Here is a 22,690-nt window from a genome sequence, read left to right as displayed (position 1 = left end):
CACATAACTACCTGTAATGTTGAGTGAACCCAGCTCACTGCATATACCTACTACCTGTTGTGTTGAGTGAACCCAGCTCACTGCATCCTACTACTACCTGTTGTGTTTACTTAACCCACCTCATCACTGCACATAACTACCTGTAGTGTTGAGTAAACCCAGTTTACTGCATATACCTACTACTATCTGTTGTGTTGAGTGAACCCAGCTCACTGCATCCTACTACTACCTGTTGTGTTTACTTAACCCACCTCATCACTGCACATAACTACCTATAGTGTTGAGTGAACCCAGCTCACTGCATATACCTACTATCTGTTGTGTTGAGTGAACTCAGCTCACTGCATCCTACTACTACCTGTTGTGATAACTTAACCCACCTCATCACTGCACATAACTACCTGTAGTGTTGAGTGAACCCAGCTCACTGCATATACCTACTACCTGTTGTGTTGAGTGAACCCAGCTCACTGCATACACCTAATACCTGTTGTGTTTACTTAACTCACCTCATCACTGCACATAACTACCTGTACTGTTGAGTGAACCCAGCTCACTGCATATACCTACTACCTGTTGTGTTGAGTGAACCCAGCTCACTGCATCGTACTACTACCTGTTGTGTTTACTTAACCCACCTCATCACTGCACATAACTACCTGTAGTGTTGAGTTAACCCAGCTCACTGCATATACCTACTACTACCTGTTGTGGTGAGTGAACCCAGCTCACTGCATCCTACAACTACCTGTTGTGTTTACTTAACCCACCTCATCACTGCACATAACTACCTATAGTGTTGAGTGAACCCAGCTCACTGCATATACCTACTACCTGTTGTGTTGAGTGAACCCAGCTCACTGCATCCTCCTTCTACCTGTTGTGTTTACTTAATCCACCTCATCACTGCACATAACTACCTGCAGTGTTGAGTGAACCCAGCTCACTACATATACCTACTACCTGTTGTGTTTACTTAACCCACCTCATCACTGCACATAACTACCTGTAGTGTTGAGTGAACCCAGCTCACTGCATACACCTAATACCTGTTGTGTTTACTTAACCCACCTCATCACTGCACATAACTACCTGTAGTGTTGAGTGAACCCAGCTCACTGCATATACCTACTACCTGCAGTGTTGAGTGAACCCAGCTCACTGCATATACCTACTACCTGTTATGTTGAGTGAACCCAGCTCACTGCATCGTACTACTACTTGTTGTGTTTACTTAACCCACCTCATCACTGCACATAACTACCTGTAGTGTTGAGTGAACCCAGCTCACTGCATATACCTACTACTACCTGTTGTGGTGAGTGAACCCAGCTCACTGCATCCTACAACTACCTGTTGTGTTTACTTAACCCACCTCATCACTGCACATAACTACCTGCAGTGTTGAGTGAACCCAGCTCACTACATATACCTACTACCTGTTGTGTGTTTACTTAACCCACCTCATCACTGCACATAACTACCTGTAGTGTTGAGTGAACCCAGCTCACTGCATATACCTACTACCTGTTATGTTGAGTGAACCCAGCTCACTGCATATACCTACTACCTGTTATGTTGAGTGAACCCAGCTCACTGCATCGTACTACTACTTGTTGTGTTTACTTAACCCACCTCATCACTGCACATAACTACCTGTAGTGTTGAGTGAACCCAGCTCACTGCATATACCTACTACCTGTTGTGTTGAGTGAACCCAGCTCACTACATCCTACTACTACCTGTTGTGTTTACTTAACCCGCCTCATCACTGCACATAACTACCTGTAATGTTGAGTGAACCCAGCTCACTGCATATACCTACTACCTGTTGTGTTGAGTGAACCCAGCTCACTGCATCCTACTACTACCTGTTGTGTTTACTTAACTCACCTCATCACTGCACATAACTACCTGTAGTGTTGAGTGAACCCAGCTCACTGCATATACCTACTACTACCTGTTGTGTTGAGTGAACCCAGCTCACTGCATCCTACTACTACCTGTTGTGTTTACTTAACCCACCTCATCACTGCACATAACTACCTGTAGTGTTGAGTGAACCCAGCTCACTGCATATACCTACTACTATCTGTTGTGTTGAGTGAACCCAGCTCACTGCATCCTACTACTACCTGTTGTGTTTACTTAACCCACCTCATCACTGCACATAACTACCTATAGTGTTGAGTGAACCCAGCTCACTGCATATACCTACTATCTGTTGTGTTAAGTGAACTCAGCTCACTGCATCCTACTACTACCTGTTGTGTTTACTTAACTCACCTCATCACTGCACATAACTACCTGTACTGTTGAGTGAACCCAGCTCACTGCATATACCTACTACCTGTTGTGTTGAGTGAACCCAGCTCACTGCATCGTACTACTACCTGTTGTGTTTACTTAACCCACCTCATCACTGCACATAACTACCTGTAGTGTTGAGTTAACCCAGCTCACTGCATATACCTACTACTACCTGTTGTGGTGAGTGAACCCAGCTCACTGCATCCTACAACTACCTGTTGTGTTTACTTAACCCACCTCATCACTGCACATAACTACCTATAGTGTTGAGTGAACCCAGCTCACTGCATATACCTACTACCTGTTGTGTTGAGTGAACCCAGCTCACTGCATCCTACTACTACCTGTTGTGTTTACTTAATCCACCTCATCACTGCACATAACTACCTGCAGTGTTGAGTGAACCCAGCTCACTACATATACCTACTACCTGTTGTGTTTACTTAACCCACCTCATCACTGCACATAACTACCTGTAGTGTTGAGTGAACCCAGCTCACTGCATACACCTAATACCTGTTGTGTTTACTTAACCCACCTCATCACTGCACATAACTACCTGTAGTGTTGAGTGAACCCAGCTCACTGCATATACCTACTACCTGCAGTGTTGAGTGAACCCAGCTCACTGCATATACCTACTACCTGTTATGTTGAGTGAACCCAGCTCACTGCATCGTACTACTACTTGTTGTGTTTACTTAACCCACCTCATCACTGCACATAACTACCTGTAGTGTTGAGTGAACCCAGCTCACTGCATATACCTACTACTACCTGTTGTGGTGAGTGAACCCAGCTCACTGCATCCTACAACTACCTGTTGTGTTTACTTAACCCACCTCATCACTGCACATAACTACCTGCAGTGTTGAGTGAACCCAGCTCACTACATATACCTACTACCTGTTGTGTGTTTACTTAACCCACCTCATCACTGCACATAACTACCTGTAGTGTTGAGTGAACCCAGCTCACTGCATATACCTACTACCTGTTATGTTGAGTGAACCCAGCTCACTGCATATACCTACTACCTGTTATGTTGAGTGAACCCAGCTCACTGCATCGTACTACTACTTGTTGTGTTTACTTAACCCACCTCATCACTGCACATAACTACCTGTAGTGTTGAGTGAACCCAGCTCACTGCATATACCTACTACCTGTTGTGTTGAGTGAACCCAGCTCACTACATCCTACTACTACCTGTTGTGTTTACTTAACCCGCCTCATCACTGCACATAACTACCTGTAATGTTGAGTGAACCCAGCTCACTGCATATACCTACTACCTGTTGTGTTGAGTGAACCCAGCTCACTGCATCCTACTACTACCTGTTGTGTTTACTTAACTCACCTCATCACTGCACATAACTACCTGTAGTGTTGAGTGAACCCAGCTCACTGCATATACCTACTACTACCTGTTGTGTTGAGTGAACCCAGCTCACTGCATCCTACTACTACCTGTTGTGTTTACTTAACCCACCTCATCACTGCACATAACTACCTGTAGTGTTGAGTGAACCCAGCTCACTGCATATACCTACTACTATCTGTTGTGTTGAGTGAACCCAGCTCACTGCATCCTACTACTACCTGTTGTGTTTACTTAACCCACCTCATCACTGCACATAACTACCTATAGTGTTGAGTGAACCCAGCTCACTGCATATACCTACTATCTGTTGTGTTAAGTGAACTCAGCTCACTGCATCCTACTACTACCTGTTGTGTTTACTTAACCCACCTCATCACTGCACATAACTACCTGTAGTGTTGAGTGAACCCAGCTCACTGCATATACCTACTACCTGTTGTGTTGAGTGAACCCAGCTCACTGCATACACCTAATACCTGTTGTGTTTACTTAACTCACCTCATCACTGCACATAACTACCTGTAGTGTTGAGTGAACCCAGCTCACTGCATATACCTACTACCTGTTGTGTTGAGTGAACCCAGCTCACTGCATCGTACTACTACCTGTTGTTTTTACTTAACCCACCTCATCACTGCACATAACTACCTGTAGTGTTGAGTGAACCCAGCTCACTGCATATACCTACTACTACCTGTTGTGGTGAGTGAACCCAGCTCACTGCATCCTACAACTACCTGTTGTGTTTACTTAACCCACCTCATCACTGCACATAACTACCTATAGTGTTGAGTGAACCCAGCTCACTGCATATACCTACTACCTGTTGTGTTGAGTGAACCCAGCTCACTGCATCCTACTACTACCTGTTGTGTTTACTTAACCCACCTCATCACTGCACATAACTACCTGCAGTGTTGAGTGAACCCAGCTCACTACATATACCTACTACCCGTTGTGTTTACTTAACCCACCTCATCACTGCACATAACTACCTGTAGTGTTGAGTGAACCCAGCTCACTGCATACACCTAATACCTGTTGTGTTTACTTAACCCACCTCATCACTGCACATAACTACGTGTAGTGTTGAGTGAACCCAGCTCACTGCATATACCTACTACCTGTTGTGTTAAATGAACCCACCTCACCGCATCCTAGTACCTTTACTGTTCAGTGAACCCAGCTCACTGCATCCTACTACCTGTTGTGTTGAGTGAACCCACCTCACTGCATCCTAGTACCTTTACTGTTCAGTGAACCCAGCTCACTGCATATACCTAGCATCCCCCCGAGATAGACAAAATGGACAAACCAGGTAGAGGAAGAGGTAGAGGCAAACCCAGAGGAAGGTCACCAGGCACCGGCAGGTCTGTGCGAGGTGGTGTTGCTGTGATTTCATGCGGACCTGCCCCAAAATACAGTGCTCAGAAGAAGGCACGTGCCATCACTTCCCAAAATCGTGAGGAGGTGATTGAGTATTTAACACAGAACACCTCATCTCCCGCAGCCACCAGCGCTACAACAAGCACCACATCCGCTGCATTTGACACTTCGCAGGAGTTATTTGGTGGTGGTGAAATCACCGATTCACAGCCACTACTGCAACGACAAGAAGAAGGCGCAGGTACACCACCTCCTACGTCTGAGTTAGGTGGCGATAGTATGGACGTAACGTGTGTGAAGGGGGCTGATGAAACACCTGAAGTTGGTGCAGTTGAGGAGGTGTCTGAGAAAAGTGCAGCTGGCCAGGAGGATTATGATGACGATTATATGGATACCACATATGTTCCCGGTAGAGGAGATGACCAGGGGGACAGTTCAGAGGAGGAGTCAGAGAGGACTAGGAGGAGATGACTCCATGATAGAAGCAGAGGGAGCTCGTCCTCAGAAACAGCTGGGGCAGTGTCCGGCGCCATGTATCACCAGCTATGGCCAAACAGCCAACATGCCCTTCAACGTCAGCTGCTGATGCCACCGTAGCGCCATCACCCCAGGGGGGCTCAGCGGTTTGAAAAATTTGTAACGTGTTGTCTCAGATCGGAGCAAAGCCATCTGTTGTCTATGCCAGCAAAAATTGAGCCGTGGAAAGGCCAACTCTCACGTAGGGACAAGTGCCTTACGAAGGCACCTGGAGAAAAGGCACAAACAGCTATGGCAAGAACACCTGAGGAAAAGCAGCACCTCTTCCTCCTTCAGGTGCATCGTCTTCATCCACTTTCTCCCTTGCACCTTCACAGCCACCCTCCTCCACACCACCTCTTCCCTTCAGCGGTTCCTTCCCCTCTTGCCCGGCGCCTGACAGCTGGCGTGGCGGAACTATTAGCTCACCAGCTATTACCATACAAGCTGGTGGATTCGGAGGCTTTCCGTAAGTTTGTGGCCATTGGTACACCGCAGTGGAAGATACCAGGCCGCAATTATTTTTCACAAAAGGCCATACCCAAACTCTTCCGTGCAGTTGAGAGGCAAGTGGTGTCATCTCTGGCACAAAGCGTTGGGTCAAGGGTCCACCTGACCACGGATGCCTGGTCTTCCAAGCACGGGCAGGGCAACTACATTACATACACAGCCCATTGGGTCAACCTAGTGACCGATGGCAGCAAGCAGGGAGTACGTGGCTGCGCAGAGGACCGACTTGTCACACCTCCACGGCTTGCAGGCAGGCCTCCAGCCACCTCCTCTCCACCTGCTGTCACCGCTTCGCTGTCGTCATCCTCTTCCTCCTCCTCCTTGGCTGGTGCCGCCATCTCCTCTCCAGCTACACAGCCCCAGCACCCCAGGGCCTATGCTGCATGCCAGGTGCGACGGTGTCATGCAGTGTTAGACATGTTTTGCCTGAAAGCGGAGAGTCACACTGGAGCAGCTCTCCTGGTTGCTCTTAACAAAAAGGTGGAGCAATGGCTGACCCCGCACAAGCTTGAGATCGGCAGCGTGGTGTGTGACAACGGCAGCAATCTCATTGCTGCGTTGAATTTGGGAAAGCTGACACACATACCCTGCATGGCACATGTGCTTAATCTGGTCGTGCAAAGATTTGTGCCCAAGTACCCAGGCTTAGAGGACGTCCTGAAGCAGGCCAGGAAGTTGTGTGGGCATTTCAGGCGCTCTTACAAGGCCATGGCACGCTTTGCGGAGATTCAGCGTAGAATCAACTTGCCGGTGAGAAGCCTGATTTGCGATAGCCCGACTCGCTGGAATTCCACCCTGCTGATGTTCTCTCGCCTGCTAGACCAGGAGAAAGCCGTCACCAAGTACCTGTATCATTACAGTACAAGGACACAATCTGGGAGGATGGGATGTTGTGGCCCAACAACTGGACAATGATGCGAAATGCATGCAGGGTCATGGAGCCCTTTGAGGAGGTGACCAAACTGGTGAGTCGCGATGAGGGCACCATCAGCGACTTGATCCCCTACGCCTACTTCCTGGAGCGTGCCGTGCGTAGAGTGGTGGATACAGCTGTGGAGGAGCGTGAACAAGAAGAGTTAGGGCAGCAGGAGTTGTGGGAGCCATTTACACACGAACCCGATGTTTCCACAACACCGGCGGCAGCACAGAGGGGGGAGGAGGAGGAAGAAGAGGAGTCGTGTGGGGAAGGAGAGGAGTCAGACTCTGATGATGGTGATGATGAGGAAGGTGTTTCTGTGGAGGAGGAAGAGGCGGCAGAAGGAGAACAACCGCGGCAGCCATCACAGGGGGCTTCTGCTGCTTCACGTTCCCGTGGTATTGTTCGTGGCTGGGGGGAGGAAGAGGAGTTGCGTCCCGTCGCTGAGGAAGAGCAAGAGGAGATGGAGAGTACGTCTGCATCCAGCTTTGTGCAGATGTCCTCTTTCATGTTGTCCAGCCTGTTGAGGGATCCCCGTATCAAAAAACTCAAGACGAATGACCTGTACTGGGTGGCCACGCTACTAGACCCTCGGTACAGGCACAAAGTGGCCGACCTGTTACCAACTCAACAAAAGGCGGAAAGGATGCAGCACTTGCAGAACAAGCTGTCGATGATGCTTTACAATTCATTTAAGGGTGATGTGGCTGCACAACGCAATCAAGGTACCACTGGCAGTAACCCTCCTCCTCCCAAGTCCACGCAGGCAAGAACAGGATGGTTCAGCGATCTCTGGGTGATGTCGGACATGTGGATGTTCTTTAGTCCAACTCCTCGCCATAGTCCTTCCGGATCCACCCTCCACCAACACCTGGACCGGCAGGTAGCCGACTACCTGGCCTTGAGTGTGGATGTAGACTCTGCGAAAAGCGACGATGAACCCTTGGACTACTGGTTGCGCAGGCTTGACCTGTGGCCAGAGCTGTCCCAATTTGCCATACAACTTCTCTCTTGCCCTGCCGCAAGCGTCCTGTCAGAAAGGACCTTCAGTGCAGCTGGAGGCATAGTTACTGAGAAGAGAAGTCGCCTAAGTCACGACAGTGTTCAGTACCTGACCTTTATCAAAATGAATGAGGAATGGATCACGGAGTGCTACTGCATGACCGAAGACTAAGTCAGTCCCCACACACAGCATCTCTGCCTGCAGGCCGCTTGACTGCCTTCTCCGCCACCACCAACAGGGTCCAGGACTCTAGGCGGATTCCTGAATTTAGCAGCGGCCACTACACTAATTTTTCTGGTGCGTGTACATGTGCCCATCCCCCTTCGTGATCATTACCTTGCCGCGGTGAAGGGGCTTGCGCATCACAATGAAGCAATGACCGCCGGCTATTTGAGTGTCTCGGGTGGGGGTGGCACACAAAAGATAATAAGGTCGTTGCTTCATTGTGGTCAGACCAAATTTGATCAGCTGGACAGTCACTGTTCTGTCATTCAGCTACATCAGCCGGGCGAGCATATGGGCTGAAAAGCCACCATCACCTGCACTCTCGTCATGGTGTGCACCAGTTTAGCACGGCCGTCACTGCGTATGCAGTGACGGCTGTTTGCAGTCACGGCATACCTTTCACTGCATCTGTGACTGCACATTATACCTGGCAGTCAGTGCATAACTTGCACTTGCATGGATACACTTTTGAACAATTTAAAAATACAACCATCTAAACTTGCAAACAATTTAACAATACAACCATCTAAACTTTCAAACAATTTAAAAATACAATCATCTATCATTTTCAAACAATTTAAAAAAAGGGCAAAAAAACTTGCCCTCCGTAAAACATTCTTGGCAAATGCTTTCGACTTGGTTTGTCTTCCGCTGGCTCAAGGGTCCATTGAGCCAGCGATGCCTGGCCACAGATGCCTGGTCTGCAAAGCACGGTCAGGGCAGCTACAGCATGGGTCTCAGGAGGCTCCCTCTTCGGGCCGCAATACAACCTTCATTCCCCGCGGTGACAATGGCAGACTTGCCCTCCATAACGGATTCCCGTTAAAGTATTTAAAGTTAATTCATTTCAATTAGGGCCGCAAAAGGTCCTCCTGAGTCCTGTATTGTTATTTTTGGTCACTACCTCGAGGCGGGCGTGCATGCCTGCCTGCCTCCCTCCTTGCCTGGATGTGTGGTGGTAGCCGTTGATCAGGCTCCAACTCCGGAACGCAATACAAGAGGGAGCTCGTCCTCAGAAACAGCTGGGGGCAGTGTCCGGCACCATGTATCGCCCGCTATGGCCAGACAGCCAACATGTCCTTCAACGTCAGCTGCTGATGCCACCGTAGCACCATCAGCCCAGGGGGGCTCAGCGGTTTGGAAATTTTTTAACGTGTGTGTCTCAGATCGGAGCAAAGCCATTTAGTGTCTCTGCCAGCAAAAATTGAGCCGTGGAAAGGCCAACTGTCACGTAGGGACAAGTGCTTTACGTAGGCACCTGGAGAGAAGGCACAAACAGCTATGGCAAGAACACCTAAGGAAAAGCAGCACCCCTCGAAAGACAAGCCGCGGAGAACAACCGCGGCAGCCATCACAGGGGGCTTCTGCTGCTCCACGTTTCCATGGTATTGTTCGTGGCTTGGGGGGGGGGAAGAATGGCTACACTTAAACAATTTAAAAATACAACCATCTAAACTTTCAACCAATTTAAAAATACAACCATCTAAACTTTCAAACAATTTAAAAATACAACCATCTAAACTTTCAAACTATTTGAAAATACAACCATCTATCATTTTCAAACAATTTACAAAAATGCCAACAAAACTTGCCCTCCGTAAAACATTCTTGGCAAATGCTTTCGACTTGGTTTGTCTTCCGCTGGCTCAAGGGTCCATCTGACCAAAGATGCCTGGTCTACAAAGCACGGTCAGGGCAGCTACAGCATGGGTCTCAGCAGGCTCCCACTTCTGGCCGGAATCCAACCTTCATTCTCCGCGGTGACAATGGCAGACTTGCCCTCCATAACGGATTCCCGTTAAAGGATTTAAAGTTAATTCATTTCAAATACACAGCAGGGCCTCGAAGGTCCGCCTCCTGTATTGTTATTTTTGGTCACTACCTCGGGGCGGGCGTGCATGCCTGCCTGCTGCCCTCCTTGGATGTGTAGTGGTAGCCGTTTCTCAGGCTCCACACCGGATTCCATCCCTTATTCCCCGGCCATTACCCGGGGTCACAAATGGCAGACTTGCCCGCCTCCATATTATTCTCGTGAAAGGAATGTGGTGTCATCTTTGCCCGCCATAACTGGTTCTCGTTCAAGGATTTAAAGTACATTCATTTCAAATACACAGCAGGGCCTCGAAAGTCCACCTCCTGTATTGTTATTTTTGGTCACTACCTCGGGGCAGGCGGGCGTGCATGCCTGCCCGCTGCCCTCCTTGGATGTGTAGTGGTAGCCGTTGCTCAGGCTCCACACCGGATTCAAACCCCTCATTCCCCGGCCATTACCCGGGGTCACAATGGCAGACTTGCCCGCCTCCACAGGATTCTCATTGTAGCGGTACTGAACAAGTACACAGCAAGTAGAAAATGTAATTTAAAAACAAAACGTAAGCTTTTTAACAATGCCATGGAAAGTTGAGAAGGAAGTCACACATTACCTGACATCACTGAGTGAGGAAGAGCAATCTCGCCATGTTGCGCAGTAGTCCAGCATGGCCGTCACTACACAAAGAGCTGTTTGCGGTGCGTTACACAGTGAGTTTGGTGTGTCAGTGTGAAGCAGTACTCTAATTACACTCCCTGATTGATGTATACACATGCTAGATGTTTTAAAGCACGTTAGGCCTGCAATTTAGCATTCAATGTGATTTCTGCCCTTAAAACGCTGCTTTGCGTCACATCCAGATTTTTCCCTGGGACTTTTGGCATGTATCCCACTCCGCCATGCCCCCGTCCAGGTGTTAGACCCCTTGAAACATCTTTTCCATCACTTTTGTGGCCAGCATAATTGTTTCTATTTTTCAAAGTTCACCTCCCCATTGAAGTCTATTGCGGTTCGCGAACTTTTCTGCGAACCGAACCTTCCACGGAAGTTCGCGAACCCGGTTCGCGACATCTCTAATGTGCAGTGGTAGCCGTTGCTCAGTCTCCACACCGGATTCAAACCCCTCATTCCCCGGCCATTACCCGGGGTCACAAATGGCAGACTTGCCCGCCTCCATATGATTCTCGTGAAAGGAATGTGGTGTCATCTTTGCCCGCCATAACTGGTTCTCGTTAAAGGATTTAAAGTACATTCATTTCAAATACACAGCAGGGCCTCGAAAGTCCTCCTCCTGTATTGTTATTTTTGGTCACTACCTCGGGGCAGGCGTGCATGCGAACTTTTCCGCGAACCGAACCTTCCGCGGAAGTTCGCGAACCGAAAATCTGTGGTTTGCGACATCTCTACTGCCCACATTGCGATTTTTCTGGTGACTGCTGCCCACATTGCGATTTTCTGGTGACTGCTGCCCACTTTACGATTATTTTCTGGTCACTGCTGCTCACATTACGATTTTCTGGTGAATGCTGCCCATATTGCGATTTTCTGGTGACTGCTACCCACATTACAATTATTTTCTGGTGACTGCTGCCCACATTACGATTATTTTATGGTGAAATGCTGCCCACTTTACGATTAATTTCTGGTGCATTACGATTATTTTATGGTGAAATGCTGCCCCATTACAATTATTTTATAGTTAAACGCTGCCCCATTACAATTATTTGGCACCTACGGGGGGGCGGCCATCCAAATTTTCGCAGGGGGGCCCAGTGATTTCTAGTTACGCCCCTGCCTTTTTCCAATTGTTATGTATAGAGTGCTTGGGGGGCCCCAATGTAAAACTTGCATCGGGGCCCACAGCTCCTTAGCTACGCCACTGGGTAGAGGATGATGAGTAGGCACAGGTAGTGAGTGAAGAGCACTAATACATAGTGGGTGACATGTAGTGGCAGTTAGCGAGTGATGAGTAGTGAAAATTAGTAGTGGGTGACAGGGGACATTGCTAGGATCCTAAAAAGGCCATGACGTGTGAGCAGTACTGCAGAGGAGATAGATTGGACCAGGCAGCTGCCTGGCGTTCTAGCGTCTGAGAGAGCCTGGAGCCTGTGAAGCTGTATCTTCTGTGTGAGGGAACACAAGGCAGCACATTGACAGGAGGGGGAGAGGATACATGCTGGGCCCCCCTCCCTGTGCCCCCCACCTTCTAAACACTTGAACCCGCTTTCCTTCACCCCCTACACCACCACCGGCACTGCTCCTGGGCAATGCCCCCCACTGCCCGCCAGAAATATTCGGGGCACTATAAGCCTCGACAACCAGGGTACCATGGGTGGAGATTCAGGTTAAGTGCCTTGGCCCGAATCACTTGCCCTAAAGAGACACCTGGTGGCTGAAGAGTACTAAAAGATATTGGATAACAATTAATAACAGAAAGGGGGGACAAGTGATGTCAAGGAGTGGGTGATGCTGGATGATGAGTAGTAACAATTGTGGACTACTGAGGAAGTCAGTTATTTTACATATATGCATAAATTAATGAAGATAATTAGCTACATTTTTCACAATAGATATCTATAAAAGATATTAAATAAGTCAGCCTAAATAACAAATATTCATGTGCTGTACAGGTTAACATGTATCTTTTAGCAGTTATGTCACTAATGTTAAATGCTTATTACTTTATCCATTGGCTTAATAAAAATATCTTGTTCAAGAACTAATCTCCTGGATGGTACATTTATTTTCTCTGCGGGTCTCTGTTAGATTTAAGGATTAGAATTCCTGCTAATCTTTCTGGAAGTGTGTACTTACAACCTCTCTGTGAATATATTTAATCTCTATATTGTGTATACTTTTTAAGATGTTATACAGCACAGATCTGGCCTTGTGATGATTTACATCATCTTGAGAGTTAGGTAAAATAGCTGCATCGTATACCTTTATTATGCAGCGATGCCTACTGAACACAGGGCTTCAGTTATGTGCAACTTTTATAGCGGATATCATTTTTCCTTTACTGTCCTTGTCTGGGCATTTAGCAATAATTCTAACTCTCAGTTTGGTCACACGTGTATGTAAGGTGAAGGAGGAATAAAAGGGAATTATTTTTATATACATAAATGTACAACAAACTGTCTCTGCCTGCTTGCTCTGAAGATCATATAGTAGCTCTTATTTATGCACTATATATATATATATATATATATATATATATATATATATATATATATACTTTTATATATGTGTGTGTGTGTTGTTTTTTCTGGGATCTGTTGGTGTTGGAGTTACTTTTCCATCCAGCTTAGGAATTACTGTACACTCATAGGTACTCCTGCAACTGGGAGTGAAGCAGGTGGTTTTGGCTCACAGCGCTCAGCGCCAGACGCCAAAACCAGGCACCCCATAGGTGCTGTGCAGGGCGCGTAAGGGCAATTTAGGGCTCCAACATTTGCCAGACCCTGAATTACATCTCCCTCCGAGTTGCGATAATAATATTATAGTAGGGAAACAATATTTAACGCCACCGGAGAGTTTTGTGGCAGCAGGGAGAGCCATCAATCGGCTCTCCCGGCACCCCAACTCAGTGGCAACGCATACATACGTACATACTGGGAACACTTAAAGCGGGATTGTCACCATAAAAATCAAATTTGAACAGCAACTAGTCTGAGTGTATTAAGTGATAACGATGCTAATTCTGCATTCAAAACTTTTTCTGCTGTTATGGTTTGGAGTTATCAAATACCTTAGTAGCACTGGCCCTTTAATTGCTATTGCCATCGGCTGGCAAAACAGTTGCATGCTGGGGGGGGGGTCTTTTTATCTATAATATATTCCTCCTCTTCCCTTTATTTCCCCCTCCTTCTAATGAAATAAGACAGTGCACTTCCTAGTAACGACCTCAGTGGCAGTGCCTGAAGACTCAAGGAGAAGGGCGGGTAACAAATACACAATTAGCAAGATTAGAAAAAAGAGTGAGGGAGGAAATTATGTCAGGATTAGCTTCATTCAAAGGTAACCAAGATGGAAACTGTCTAGAATAGGATTCTCTGCTTTTCCTTTATAAAATTCACAGGAATCATAAAGTGGACAGTGCAATACATCTGTTATGTAAGTAGAACTAGTATTTATCTACTCATTTATGTGTGTGTTTTTTATTTCTAGGTTAGCATGGGTGTCACTTGTTCTTTAAGTCTTCACTTTTCACATTTATCAAGCCCTGGTCCTTCTTTTTCCTGATGTCCCTTTCACTTGGTTGGCGCTGCCACACCTATCATTATTACTGTCTCCTGGTGCCTATCTACTATCATGATATCCATTTGATTAGCCAGTACCTGTCTATCTGTCTGTAAGTCTGACAGAGACTTAGGTTTGTTATTCACTGCAACCTTCTGTACTTTCCCATCTGAACTTTTGAGTGTTAAGCCTATAAACTCTGTAGAGGGTCCTGTAAACAATGCCGGCTTCTTGGTTGTGCCATTCAGTACATACTATTCCTGCATGCCTCTGTTGCCTCTACGTGTCGAGCTATTTCTGAGGTTCTGTCTGCAAACTCTGAATCTTGAATGTTGCCTATGCTTCTTGTAGCTATCAATATGCTCCAGGAAGTGGCTGCAGTAAATATGAGCTAATATCTTAAGATGTTCCTTTTTAAGTTTTAAACATCCTACATTTGAAGTATTACATCAATTTCCATTTTATTTTTTTAACTCACCACCTATTGAGAGATTACAAAGGTTGAACTGAAGGATACCAAACTCTGGATACTACCAAGTCACATAGCTTCTTACATCGGCATGGCCATTAACTTGTGTGTGTGTGGGGGGATAGGGGGGGCAGAAAATCTTACCCCATTTTCAAATCACTCTTGTAGCAGCATAAGTAACTAGGCATTGTAAAGTCTAGCATTAATTTGGAGAACATTTGCTTGTGTGCACTTCTCTCTGTTAATCTCAGTGGAACCCGTCACAGCTCCTGATGTGCAGAAATGTGTAAGAATCCTTAGCTTCTGCACACCATGGCCCAGAACCAGACTAAGGGAAAGTAGAGATCAACAGTGTGCTGACATCTCAAAAAACAGAGCATGCAATTAAGGAGAAAAGCTTGCTTAAAAGTGGATTATAATTGGTGGAAAATGGACATTTAAAAATGAATTGCCATAAACGTCAACTCCTGGGATCCTGTGAATTTAACATAACATAAAGCTCTTTATTAAAACATCTCCCAACATTTAATTGTGTTTGGAAATCATTTGTAGTTGAGGCTGCTATAGTGGGGATTTTCATTGATCTTGGCTTGAAGGAATGTCTATAACACAGCCCATTGATGTATTTGTGTCTGCATCATCCATGTGTATTAAAGGTTCACTTCTGAAAACCTGGCTTTCTCCTACATGGGGTGATTGTTTTGCCAGAATGATATTCACAGGTAGATAATCACTGTTCCCTTGTTTACTAATTAGCAAAGCTCTACTCCTACCTGGAAATATGGAAAAGACACACACTTTGGCAGCCAGCCACCCAGGACTGATGTTTCATTACTAGATTACAATAAATACCGCTTTCTATAAAAGATCATTTACAAACATGTTAACACTGACAGATTATTACAAAAAGAGATGGATCAATTAATAGGATATGTTTCAAAGCAAATAAATGGCAGTACATAAGTACAATTTGCAAGCAATTCCCATTGGGAAACGTAAGACACTTCAAAGTCGGTTTCATGTTATTAGGCTACAGTGCCTTCATCTTGCAGATGGTTAGATGTATTTTCAATTGAGCCTTCAAACAGAATGATGATAGTTAAATCCATGTTTATCTACACCCACCTTCAGCCAATTATGTTATATAAAGCTTTCTATTTGCTCTCTATTCTATTTGCATACTAATAGTGCAAGTGCAATGAAAAAAAAAAGAGATATCTGAGTAACATCTCAATATAACTAAGAAAAAAGAAAAGCAAAACAAAACGCAGCTCTGTTTGCTTAATACTATAAAAATGCTGTCCGTAATACTAAATGCGCCTCTGCACCTAAACATTTACCACTGGTGATTCTCCAGAGAAATGAATATAGTTGAAGCAAGAGGCATTGAAGGGTTATGAAATGAAATTCATAACCAAAAATTCATGTGCAACTGGCTCCAGCCTGCTGATCACCTGACACCTAACGGATAAACAGTAACCAACACAACTGTCATCTTCGTGTTTACCATTTATCTGCATCAGTGTTTTACTTCACCTAACATCTGGAAATATGCCTGAAGAAGGGGACTAGATCCCAGAAAGCTTGCATCATTTAACTCTATTAGTTAGCCATTAAAAGGTATTATTTCTTACAAAACGTTGTTTTTTGTTTTTTTTCTACCTATATAATGTGCAACTTTACAAATGATGAATTTATGTGTGCTTGTTTAATAACTAAGTGCAACAAGCACTGATGTGCCACTGTTTATGTCAATCAAAATCCCACATTTTACAGCTGGCAGCAGGCTATGTCATGAATACTGATTATCACTTTAGCTGTACACTCCTGCATTTTCACGCTTAATCAAGATTGTCAGGATGTTTTACTCATGCCCTCAGCCCCTTTTAATCACCATATAGACATAGCCCATTTCCAAATTTCCCTATGATGATGTAATTTAGTCTACTGTGGTTTTGTCTCTGAGATCTTCTGAGGTCAAGCTGTTTCCACTAGGAGAGGGTATAGGGCAAACACTACCACATACACTCTGTCCTATTGCTACCTGTGAGAAGGCATGAGTATGATTGTCCCACAAGCACATTTTTTGTCTATACAGTTATTCTCTATTCGAGATAGGCATATCTGAAACCACCACTTGCATGCCTTCTTTCAGTACCTTATGATATGCAGCTCATCATGGTATTGTGGGAGTGGATATAGCTATCCTGTCAATTACCCTTCCATTGTTATTGTGCAATGGGGAGAGGGCACTCCCAAGAGATGGTGTGGAGTGAAAACAGCCAGGTTTTTGGTGCTGGTGAGTGCTGGGAAATAATAGCATTCCAGTTAGTAAGGTGGTGTGTCAGATGAACTTCAACGTAGTGGACAGCATAAAAAAGGGGTCTAGGGATGAGAGCATAATTTATCTGTTGAGGACAAGAAAGTAATTCCTTGACTGGAAAAATACGCTTTTAGAATAGTAAACTACTGAAGTTACATAGTTTATTTCATTATTTGTTCATTTTTTATATTGTAATGTTAATTGAATGCTGGTTATGCCACCTTTATAATAAAAAATAATTTTTTAAAATATGATGTTTTTTGTTTGTGTATTTTTTTTCTGCCTGTATCAATGGTATTGTGCTTCTTACTTTAGTTATCTGTATGTTCCTGTGGCTTACCTTTCCTTTTCACCAACAAGTTTGTGGTCTTGTGTGTGTTTGCAGGTGATGTGGTCATACTTATGCCAAGGTAATTATCATAGCATGAGTGAGACCTTTTTATTTACCTACCACTTTTAGTGTTGTTGATGGTTGGACCCGTGCCCTGTGCAAAGAACAGGATAGAGCAGGAGCTTCCCTATGTTCCAAGACATGCCACTCTGCAGAGACCCACTGGCTATATTCACCTAGACTAGGGGACAATCCAGTGTTAGTAGACAACCCAGTGTTGAGAGTAGATGTGGACTGTGGACTGTTACTCAAACAATTATGTATTTTATTGTATATTCTGTTATATTTCTGTTTCATTTTATATAGTTTTTTTCCAAGTAACTTTCTTTATTAAAGCTGTTGGAAGCAAAAATAACCCTACCAGGGCTCTTGTAGCAGAAGGAAAAGAAGTAGTTAATTGGAGGGGTGTTGTGTAGGTAAGAATTTATTTCCCTCCCTTTAGCTTTCCTCATCGGCTTTTTCACCTTTTCCACATTTTCTTTACTCATTTTGTCACATTCGATCATAAATGTCCCAGATTAGGCAACGAGGTGGATTTACCATGGCACTCACCTGGTAGATATGGTGTGGGCAATACCGGAGTTGCAGAACATTTTTATTTGGCTGGGAAGAAATCCATGTCAACAGTCCATGTTTAGAGCAGGCAACAGACAAAGGGTTAACCATAGACACTCTAAAGGAAAGCAGGAGAGAGCATAAAAGAGGAAAAACAAGCCAGTTCATCTGCAAAAAAAAAAAAAAAAAAAAAAATCAGACATGACAGCTCACTCAGCAAAAGGTACCTGAAAGAGAGGAACAAAAGTAGAAACCTGTGAAGATAAAAAAAAAAAAAGCTGAGAAAGTGGCAATAGCTCTGGGTTTACTTAAGTATATTAATTAGCCAGATGGGAGCAGAAGAGGATCCATTTCACAGAAGCATCAGCAGACTGAGTAAACACATAAATCCTCTGAGGTTTAGGTTGTAGAGAATAGCATGATCCATACCTCAGCAGACTTGGAATAATGCTAACAGGTTAAGTGAATATCTTAGTCAGAGAGAGGAGACATCCATCGCAGTTTGAGTTTCCGAGTGACCTGTGATAGCCTTCACTCACCATCCTCTTTGCTACCTTAATTTGCTGCTACCAATCTGCACGTGAGGTTTTGTCATATGTTAGTCATGCAGCAGATATGCCAAAATCTAACCAACAAATGTATCCTACCACTCCTACCACTCTGATGACAGGCGCACTCAGAATGAATTGTGCACCCCCTCCTACACTGCGCCCTGAGGCTGGAGCCTCTCCAGCCTATGCCTCGGCCCGGCCCTGGGCACACTCCTAATATGTGTACCATCTCTACATTGACTGTGCTTCATCCCTGTTCCTGTATCCTTTACATTCACTAGTCTATCTCTCAATTTTTGATCTTCACATTTCGCTTTTCCCACTGGTCCATCCTTTTACTTCAAATCTCACCACCTAGCTTTTCTTTCATTCTCCCCAGGATTGAAATCAACAGGAAATCCCAGCACTCAGAGGGAAAAAAGTGTGGGGGAGAAGAGTAAGCCATATATTAGAAACATGGTGTAGCAGTTGTAGATGTGGACAAGAAGAGGAATGCACGATGTAGGTTTAGAAAATGGTAGCTAGCTTTCTGACTGATCAGTATACTCAGGGTCACCAAAATATGCTTGCAGTCACCATCATGAGTTAGTTGTGCACTCACAAAACCAATAAACTGCTGTTATCATCAGTGGTGGATTGAAGTGATAGGTGGGCCATGGGATAAAACAAAAACTCTTTGGGGTTCATTTTTAAGTAGTAGGGTATGATTTCACAATGGCATTACAGTTTTAATTACATCATCAAAATACCTGATTATACTGTTACATCACCATTCTCTCCTCCACTTCTCTACAGCCTTACTTACTTAGCTGCCTTTATGCACTAATTATTAGGTATCACTCAAAGAGATGTCCTTTTGTTTATTTGATGGAGTGGCAAAGTATAGTACAGATGTGCTGTACCGCCCCCAAGGGTTGTTGCAGTGTTGCTGCACTTGGGAGCAGGTGTGTGCCATTTTATAGGATGAAAGGCAATACATTCACTTTCCCAAAAACATACATGCAATTCAGGCTTATGCAGTGCAGAAACTCAGTGGACAAGCCTAGACACAGTGAAGATGGTCATGTGTTTACAGTCCCATAAGGAAACATGGGTTCATTCTGCATGTCCATTGGTCATGTGCCATCTACTCTGGGGAACTGTCCAGCAGCAGATCTAGTATAAAAAGAACCTACAAAAGAGGTGAAGGCATAGTAGTGTATGTGTTATAATGTGTCTTTCACAATGAATGTTAAAGGAATACTGTAGGGGGGTCGGGGGAAAGTGAGTTGAACTTACCCGGGGTTTCTAATGGTCCCCGCAGACATCCTGTGCCCGCGCAGCCACTCACCGATGCTCCGGTGCCTGCGCAGTACACTCCTAGTGACATCAGAGAGACCGAGAACAGGGCAATGCAGGCGTAGTGGTTTTCAGGCTTTAAAGTCTGAAATTCCAGAAGTGAACCGGAGGCAGGGCCGGTGCATCGGTGAGTGGCTCCGCAGGCACAGGATGTCTGTGGGGGACCATTAGAAGCCCTGGGCAAGTTCAACTCATTTTCCCCGACCCCCCTACAGTATTCCTTTAAAGCAAATCTGAACTGAAAATGAAAAGTTAAAACAAACATACACACTTATCAATCTCTTACTCCTCTCCTGCATACTGTTTGTCAGCTGTGATCATTGGAATTTTTTGTCCTCTATTTTAAAAATAGCAATGACCCTGTAACAGCTTCTGGATCAGCTCATTGCTAAACCGTAATATCGCCCACTTTGGAAGCATGAACATTACCTTACACATCAGTTGTCCATTCAGTTATAACTGAAAGGAACTGATATATAACTGACAGCAACCGATATATTTTAGTTTTTACAAAATCTTGTCAGAACTGACGGTGAGGTAAGTATGTAATATTAATTTACTGGTTCATTTTACTTGTCTTAGGACTTTAAAGGACATCCAAGAACTCCCCCAAAAAAGATATAAATGGAGTACATACTTTTTTATAAATGTCACCCTTTTGCAGTCTGTATCCTCCATTACCCCATCTATCTCCTTTCTTCTGTTATAAGTCCTGTTAGCAGGCTCCTGACTAATATCAGTCATTACCTGTGAATCAGATGTAATGGCACCTGCGCATGCACAGTAGCCTCCTTTCAGACGTGCTGATGGTGCTGTCAGCTCTCCCAGTGGCTCTCCATCTGCCTAGGAGGTGGACAGGGGGGGGGGGGCAGAGCACACAGCCTGCAAAGGATGACATTTATAACAAATGTATGTACTACATTTGATATTTGTTTTTATTTTTATTTTATTTATTTTTTTGTTTCAGATGCCCTTTAATAACAAGACTTGTTAGATATAATTGCAAGCAAGAAATTTCATAAATCTGCCCATCGTTGCCTACCAGCCTACCTAGAGTTTAGCTGTAATGTATACCACAATTTTATAGCGGTCTCTCTACGATATTTACTAAACAAAGGTTTACCGCTCATTAGAGTATGCTAAAAAAAAAAATCAGAAAATATAAGACAAGAGGCCTTTGCTTTAAATACTGTGCACATTTCCCATTTATATGCCACACTTAACTTCCAGCACATAAAATAAATTGTTTAAACTACTTTTCTTTGAAACTGCCTTTTATAGAATTACTGCTTCTCATTTATCTAGCGCACTCATCTATCCCCTGATAGAATAACAATAATTAAATATATATATTATATTATTGATTGCCTGAAATCATTACCTTTCCTCAGCATCATCCCTTGATAGAATAAAGTAGAGTTTGGTTTTGTCCAACATATCATTTTGTATTCTAGGCACTGGGGACATTAAATCACAATCCATTCTAGTCAAAAAAAGTACTTTAAAGTCATATACAAATAATGTGGATTTTTTTAGATATGTAAATGATATGGATTTATGAAAGAAAATGGTATTGCTTCTTTATTCCCATCTTACTGACCTTCAAATATGCTGAAGTGTTTAAAAGTGTCGTGTCTGGCTTTATAGTGTTTAAACTATTTTACACAAGTACTAAAGGGATTTTACTCTTTAAAAATTATCATCCTAAAACCAAAATATTTTTGATACTAATATTTAAGAATCAGGCACAAAACAGCCTACATAGCAGCTGTATTAGGTCAGAAGTGCCATTTCAAACTAGTATTGACATACCTATAAATATTTTGTCTTCTTTATGTATAAAGAGTTCCTGCAGTTACTTTGTTCTGCTAATCCATATTAAAATTAGGCCCTGATAAATCTATTACATTATTGATTACATTAAGCTGCATGTGCACTGCCAAGCACATATATCTCTCCTAAGCAGCTTTAGAGCACTCACATACACACACACACACGCACACACACACACACACACACACACACACACACACACACACACACACACACTGTACACACACACACACACACACACACACACACACACCCACACACACACACACACACACACACACACACACACACACGCTGTACACACACACGCTGCACACACACACACACACGCATACACCACACACACACACTGTACACACACACACACACTGTACACACACACACACACACACACATACACACACACACACACACACAAATGCACACACACACACAAATGCACACACACACAAACGCTGCACACACACACACACACACACACACACACACACACACACACACACACACACACACTGAACACACACACTGAACACGCACACACACACACATATACAAAATGCACACACATACACACACATACACACACACCACACACATACACACACACACACAGCACACACACATACACACTGTACACACACACACACACACACACCACACACAACACACACACTCACACACACACCACACAACACACACACACCACACAACACAACACATTCCAACCTATGCTGAAACAACTGTTTCAACCAGATAACTGAACAGTAACTGCTCTTTCATATAGGACAAAGCCTATTCCACTGCCAGTTCCATTACCTCCTTTCGTACATTATATTCCTTCTCGTCTTTTTAATCTATCACTGTCCATTATCATATTCCCCTTCTCATCCAAACATGCCATCATACAGCCAGGGACATAACAACAAATCAT

Source organism: Hyperolius riggenbachi, chromosome 2 (genome assembly GCF_040937935.1).
Source record: "Hyperolius riggenbachi isolate aHypRig1 chromosome 2, aHypRig1.pri, whole genome shotgun sequence".
In the NCBI taxonomy this organism is placed as follows: Eukaryota; Metazoa; Chordata; class Amphibia; order Anura; family Hyperoliidae; genus Hyperolius; species Hyperolius riggenbachi.
The sequence above is the reverse complement of the archived record's forward strand: the minus strand, read 5'-3'. Positions refer to the sequence as shown.